Source organism: Globicephala melas, chromosome 2 (assembly GCF_963455315.2).
Source record: "Globicephala melas chromosome 2, mGloMel1.2, whole genome shotgun sequence".
Lineage (NCBI taxonomy): Eukaryota > Metazoa > Chordata > Mammalia > Artiodactyla > Delphinidae > Globicephala > Globicephala melas.
This window is the reverse complement of record NC_083315.2, coordinates 173,169,250-173,177,185: the sequence shown is the minus strand read 5'-3', so window position 1 is coordinate 173,177,185 and position 7,936 is coordinate 173,169,250.

Below are 7,936 nucleotides of genomic sequence, written 5' to 3'. Positions count from 1 at the left end.
ATATTATGTATATTTCACTACAATAAAAAAAGTCACATACACGCGCACAAATTAACTTCTGTCTTCCCCCTTCTCTACTGTATCGTCCAGTGTCTGAGCTGTGAATGCAGAAGTCCCTAGGACAGAGGCGCTCAACCAGGCGAATTTGTCCCCCTTCTGGGGACATTTGGCACTGCCTAGAGGCATTTTTGTTTGTCATAACTGGGAGTGGGGAAGGATGCTACTGGCATCCGGTGGGTAGATGCCAGGGACGCTGCTAAATGCCTTCCGGTGCACAGGGCAGCCCCACGGCAGACGGTGACCCAGCCCCAGATGTCAAGAGAACCAAGGCTGAGAAACCCTGCTTTGGGGGAAGGACCAGAGATAGCTAAAAGCAAAACATTAATGCTTCAGAAATATCTAGATTCTCTCCTCCTCTGTGTCCTGCCGAAGAAACAAAATATTTTCTATGGAAAAAAATCATATTCTTATTTTCTGCACTAGCTAGCCTCCCTGGCCTGACTCGGGGGGAGAGGGGCACACGGTGTTCTTGCGGGGTCTCTGTGACCCTTGCCCAGTGGTCTGTGAGCCCCATGGGTCAGGACCTGTCTGTCTTCGTCCTTACTCTAGGCGCCTCCCCAAAACACACCTAAGTAGTGCCTGGCCCACAGTGAAGCCTCAGCAGTACTGATGCCAGAAGAAAACCACCAGTGTCAGCCCATTATCCATGGAGTGAGGCCAATGAGGGGCACTGTGTCCTAGGTTCAGGGAGCACAGCTGGGGCCCATCACAGCCCAGTGACCATCAAAGAAAGAAACAGGAATTAGCAGTCACCTGAAGAGTACTTCTCCCTCACCCCCATCCTTCTCATGTGAGATACTTGCAGAGCTCAAGTTGTTCCTTGCAAGAGCAATCTGTGTAAAAGAAATTTATGAGGACCTTGTTGACCCTCTTAACTGGGAGGTCTGCAGAAAGATGATGGATGTCAGGCATGGCTGGATCCAGGAGCAAGAGGAATGTCACTGGGACTCTATCTTTATCCCATCACCTTTCCTTTCTGCTCAACCCTGCTCTCCCTTGGGCCCTGGCCTCATTCCTTCTTGAAACAGATGGCCACCTCCGGGCAGTCCTGGAAGATAGACGGGACAGCCTCCTCCCACTTACACTGTCACCATAGCTCACAGTCTCCCCCGCCCCCCCCCCCCCCCGCACAACCGTGCATCTCTCTCCTCACCCACTCTGACGGGCCTCTCAAGTCACACCCTCACCCCTGCAGGCGAGGTGGGGCTCCATGATGAGCAGGGAGAGCTTTCCAAGGGAAAAAACAATGGTAAACAAAAATGGACCATCTGTCCCCTCCCCCAGGCCAGACTTGGCCAGCCCAGCAGAGAGAGGGGGTCCAGCCTGAGGCTTTTTGACCCAAGCAGCGCTGTGGCCCTACACCATTGTCCAGCCCTAGCCCTCTCTCTGCTGGTATCTCGCACTGCCCATGAGCCCCTCTTCCCTCTGGCTACTTGGAAGCTCGGTGCCCACCCTGTGTCCTGCCCGTGGAGGTCTGCACAGCTCACACTGCCTTCTAAGCTCCCACTCCTTCCCCCCCTGCCCAGTTTCCCTGCCTCCCTCTGAGTGAAATTGCTGTGTGGGTGTCATTGCTTCCTAAGCCACTTTAAAACCGTCTGGAACAGAGTGAGGGGAAGAATAAAACAAGGCCATCAATGGTGACACAGGTGTGACAGCTGCATTTTCCCTCAACTCTTAGGGTATCAGCACAGTGGAAAGCCTGAGTGGTCCTGGCGTTTGGGGGCTGACAGTCTGCAAGGGGCTCCTGCAGGCACATGGGCTGAGGGCGTCTCCCGGGGGACCTCTGACAGGGCCAAGGACTGCTTGAAGGACATGTTTAGTCAGGGCAACACTCAGAGTCCACGAGCCCAAGGTCCCCAGGGATCTCAGTGAAGATTGAATTAACGAGACCCGTGGCCCCAGGTTTCCCACTTCAAACCAGCACAAAGCCCCGCTGCCCGGTTCCTGTAGGGAATCCGAGTCCCCCCGCCCATCCACTGTCCTCCCTGCCCCCATCCACCTGCCTTCACAGGGCAGTCACCAACTGTGTAATCTTCGGTAAGTGTATCTGTTTCCTGTGGCTACCGTGACAAATTGCCACAAACCTGGTGGCTAAAAGCAGCAGATATGTCTCCCCTCACAGCCCTGGAGGCCAGAAATCCAACATCAAGGTGTCGGCAGGGCCGCTCCACCCGGAGGCTCCCGGGGAGGATCCTTCCTGGGCTCTTCCGGCTTCTGGCGGCTCCCGGCATTCCTTGGCTTGTGGCTGCATCACTCCAGTCTCTGTCTCCTCCTCTGTGTCTCTCGTCTGTGGGTCTCCTGTAAGGACAGTGGAGAGACCAAATGCACAAAGGGACAATAATCAGATCATACGGAGAAACAGAACTCCGACCCACAGCCCGCAGCCACCTGCCCGGGAAGCCGAGCCCCCCCCTGCAGTAAACAGCCCAGGAAGCCAGCCTGCAGGAGCTCAGACCAGCAGGAGGCAGGAGCAATGACGCTGTAACAGTCGGCCCCAAATGGCCGGGACTTGATCAATAAATCACCGCTGCCCTAAGTTTTGTCCCCGCTTCCAACTTGGGACCCAACAGAGAGAGCAAAGTACGCCCCCTAACGGGTCACCTAGGAGCCCCTCCTCCAGCGAGCTGCTCCCACCGTCCCAGACCAGCAGCCCCGTCGGGTCAGGAGCCTGCCTTTCCCGCCGTGAAGCTCCCCCTCCGCCTGCCTGTGAGGCTCCCCAGTTGTAAGCAGGGGTGCTGACCCCCCGGCTCGAGCGGCTCCGAAAGAACAGCCTTTGCTTTTCCCATCTGGTTGGTCTCCTTTATTCCCACGCTTGCCATTGGATTTAGGGCCCCCCCACCCCGATAATCTCATCTCGAGATCCTGGACTTCATTACATCCGCAAAGACCCTTTCCCCAAATGACGCCACAGTCACAGGTTCTCAGGTTTCAGACGTGGACACAGCTTTCGGGGGAGGCCCCATTCAAGCCACACAGGAGGGAACTCAGCCATTCCCCTGCCTCCGCTTCCGTGGGCATAAGTGGCGGATGATAACAGGACCGGCCCAGCATGGCTGCCAGGACGGTTACTGAATGTGTCCTTAGCCCGCAGAACAGGACCTGGTAGGGGGTACAGTGCACACCGAGAGTCCGCCGTTACGCAGAGCGGAGAGGAAAGCCTCCGACAGCGAAGATACAAAATTAGGAGGGCTCGGGGTTTCCTTTCGGTGATGGAAATGTTCTAAAATTCGATTCTGGCGATGGTTGTACAAAACTCTGCAAATTTACTAAACACTATTGAATTACGCACTTAAAATGGTAATTGCTATGATACATAAATTCTGTCTCAATAAAGCTGTTAAAGAAACAAAGTAGGCCTCCGGGGACTGGAAAGGCTTTCTGCGTGATCCTAGGTTCTCTGAACTTCCGCAGCCCAGAGGGGAGAGAGAAGCACAGCCCGGCTCCCGGGCAGAAGGGTGGGCAGGACGGGGCTGAGGACGTACCTTCCAGAACATCCCTCATGCCAAGGCTCCGGGGGAAGAAGGTCATGGCACTTTGCTCTTCTAAGGGGCTGAGTCACAGCCACAGCAAAACTGGTGCCGTCCTGCTTTTCCACGTCACCCAGCCACGTGCTCTGCTGAAGGCCGGAGGGATTGGAGAGCTCGGTGCCCCTGTGGGACCCGGGACATCAATATCAATATCACGATATCTGCTTTCGATATCAGGTGATGCTGTAGCTCTGGCCAGTCAGCCATCTCGGACTGGGAACCAGTCTCGTCACATCCTGCATGTGTCTACACAGCTCATGTTGTTTCTGAAAGACGAGTTTGTCATTTGGGGACCCCATGCCTTTTGGACTTTGGGTCCCCCGCAAGCCCCTGGCTCCCACACGCCCCCCTCCCCATCCTCATCCCAGCTGCCCCCATCCCAGCTCTGCCACTGAGCGGCCGGGTGGCCTTGGGCGAGTTGCATCATCTGTGCCTCATTTTCCCAAGTAGGAAATGGGGGAATCTTTCAGAGTCCGAGGAGCCCCTCCCTCACTGGACCTTCCTCCAACAGGCAGCACCTGCTGCTGCTGCTGCTGGCAGGGGCTTCGCCCACCCGGTAAGAAGGCTAAGTGCCCCTGCCCCCAGGACTGACTGTGGACGCCCTGGGGTCGCTACATTCCTGAGTCCCAGGCGGCGGGGCTCCCGTCCCCAGCCCCCAACCTGCATCAGCCTCTGGGACTCACACACACATTCCTGCTGAGGGTCAGGCCTCTGCCCCTGCCAGTGAGACACATCAATGACACAGGAGAACCGACACGATGGGATTTGGAGATTCTCTAAGCAGCTTTGGTTTACCTTTCAAAGTGCACTGTTTTGGGTTTTTTTCTTTAATTAATTCTTATGGGAGTAGAGTTCATTTACAATGTTGTGTTAGTTTCTGCTGTACAGCAAAGTGAATCAGTTATACATATACATATAGCCACTCTTTTTTAGCTTCTATTCCCATATAGGTCATTACAGAGTACTGAGTAGAGTTCCCTGTGCTATACAGTAGGTCCTTATTAGTTATCTATTTTATATATACTATAGTGTGTATATGTCCATCCCAATCTCCCAATTTATCCCTCCCTCCCTTTCCCCCCTGGTAACCATAAGTTGGTTTTCTACATCTGTGACTCTAGTTCTGCTTTGTAAATAGGTTCATTTGTACCATTTTTTAGATTCCACGTATAAGGGATATCACGTGATATTTGTCTTTCTCTGTCTGACTTACTTCACTCAGTATGACAATCTCTAGGTCCATCCCTGTTGCTGCAAATGGCATTATTCCATTCTTTTTTATGGCTGAGTAATATTCCATTATGTATATGTACCACATCTTCTTTACCCATTTCTCCATCAATGGACATTTAGGTTGCTTCCATGTCTTGCCTATTGTAAACACTGCTGCTGTGAACATTGGGGTACATGCATCTTTTTGAATTATAAAGTCTTAAATGGTGTTTCAACTGGGAACAAGGATCACGGATTAAAAATGGAATGTGAAGGGAAAGGTTGAAAGCAGGGAAAATACGATGCGAATGATGAAAATATTCAAACTTATGTGGCCATGACCCCCTCTCCACGGCGACCCCGAAGCCATCCCTCTCCAGTCCCATGCAGGTAGGGCGAGTCACTGAAAGTCTCAGGACCTCAGTTTTCTCATCTGCAGAATGGGGATGATGAGGAATAGCCCCCAAACTAATACGCACACAAGCGTGCTCGTAGCAGCACTCTTCACAGTAGCCAAAAGGTGGAAACAACCCACATTTCCATTGAGAGATGAATGGGTTAACAAAATGTGGCCCATCTGTTCAATGGACAATTCCTCAGCCATAAGAAGGAATGACGTTCTGGTACAGTGTACAACATGGATGGGACTTGAAAACGTGTTAAGTGAAAGAAGCCAGGCACAAAAGACCACACATTGTACGATTTCAATTGTATGAAATGTCCAGGATAGGCAAATCCACAGAGACAGAGAGTAGATGGGTGGCTGTCAGGGGCTGGGAGCAGGGGAAACAGGGACTGATGGATTAATGGATATGCGGTCCCCTTTGGGGTGATAAAAACCTTCTGGAGCTGGGTAGAGGCAATGGTGCACAACATTGTGAATGTACGAAATGCCATTGAATTATTCATTTTCAAAGGGTTCAGTTTATGTTATGTGAATTTCACCTCAATAAAAAAAAAATGGTCCCCAGCTGATGGGATGCTGGGGAGAACTAGATGAATTCCTCCCTCCATGGCGCTGGGAAGCAGCCTGCACGCAGTCGGTGCCGGCTAAGCGCTAGCTCTTCCCAGAGCCGCCCCTCCAAACACAACCAAGTCCACAGTCAGGGGCAGCCGCCTGAAAGCAGAGGGTGTTCTCGGACGCGGGTTTAGAAGCATCCAAGAAATGAACCCAGTACTTGGTAAAACCTGGGTAGTTTCTTTAATAAGAAACTGCAAGAAACCAGCCCCTGGCAGTGATATTTACAAGCCAGTCATGCACGTTGGAAAGGAGTAACACCAGAGGGTTTTGCTACTAAACAGCGCCTGACTCTGCTCAGCCCAGCGGAAAGCACGGTCCCAGCACAATCACTCGGCAGATCAAAGACCTACCGCTGCCTTCAAGGTCATTTCCACAATCTCCCGGCGTGGGGACGTGGGGGGAGACAGTGCAACACGGGAGCTTGCTGAGAAGCCCTGAACGTCAGACACCCTGATGTGTCTGTGAGAGGTGGCCGAGGCTGAAAGGGGCGCCCTGGTTAATGCCACCTAACCCTCCACTAACCAGTCCGGGCGTGACATCGCTCTGGTTCTTGATGTGAGGTAAAAGTGGCGCGGGTGATTGGGGCCCTTCTTTCTGACCCCTGGATGTTAAGTTTGCAGCTGTGTTTACGAAGACGTGTTGATGTGAGAGACGCTTGATGGTAAAATAACTAGGGACAGAACTGTCAAGAGCGAGAGCTTTTTAAGGGAGTACAGGTGGCATTGGACTAACCCTCACCTTGGCCTTGCTGCCCTGAATCTATCAACAGCCACACTGTTGGGAAGGGTGGGTGGGCGGGTGACCAGTTTTACCAACTGTCAGAGTTTAGAACTCTCATCTTTTAGAAGAATCTGGAGAGAAACTGTCCACAGCGTTGAAAGTTGCTCTGTGTTCCAGATGTGAGCTGGGGGGTCGCGGGGCCCCCTCACTCTCTAACTCAGGGTCAAGCGGCTATTTTTATTTAGAGAGTGAAGGGAAAAGTGCTATAAAACGAAGGACAAAAATATGGAGAAGATGAACGAACTCACCGTTCATCTTAATGATAGAGTGACTGGCAAAGCCAGTGGACATGGAGGCCAGTTTTTCAAGGCTGAATACTCTTGTTCGACAATTTAACTTCCTCCAGGACACACTTTTTCTTTTGGTATTCGGTTTGGAGAACTTTGGGTGACAGAAGAGGTGAGCCGTGGCCAGGGAAACAATTTCAGTCTCCTGGCTGTAATAGAAAAATCGAGTCTCGGAACAATTACGTTCGAAGTTTTTCTGGTCACCTTCTGGGCAGATGTGCCTGGGATTGAGGGCAGGTCCGGCGGTCCCACCGGGCCGAGGCTGGCGGCAGTTACATTATTTATCCCCGCTTCATTTTGCAGAAGCTTTAGGAGGGCTTAGGAAGTGACACCAGAGCAGCCGGATAAATTAGAAGTGGGCGAGGAAGATGAGGCAACGGAAAACAAAGTCAGAGGCGGGTGAGTGTGGGCCATAGGGTGTCTGCGCCAGCCTCCACCCTGCACCCCGCCCCACCCCCGCCAGGGCGGCTTAGCTCTGAGCCTCCCCCCGAGACGGAACAAAGGAGAGGCTTCATTTTCCTGCCTGCATCTCGGCTCACCCCCTCCTCCTCGCGGCCCACAGGCCTCCAGGGTCACTCTCTCATCACGCCACCTGCTTCCTGGAGCCCTGTGTCTGGGTGGCAACAGGAGTGAGGGCAGGGCGGCGTCTAAGTTCTCCCTGAGTCCCCAGGGCTCGGGGTTCACTTTATGTTTAATGAGTGAATGAATGAATGGGTGGATGAACAAATGAATGAACACAGATGGCTGAGAGAATTCGCTTCTCCCCATCATCGGGCCAAAGGGCAAGCTGAGAAGAGATTCTGTCCCTGCCCCAGCACCACTCATCACCATCCCCCTTGTCAGAGGTGTGTGGGGACCATTTCAGCCTGTTCACTCACATCACAAACAGCTTTGGGTCATCTCCCAGGGTTTGAACCCCTGCTCTGTCACTCACTAGCTGTGTGACCTTGGCCAGGTTACTAAACCTCTCTGTGCCTCCATCTCTCCATCTGTAAAATGCGGATAAAAGTGGCACCTTCCTTGGCAGCATTCTGGAGTTTGTATCCATG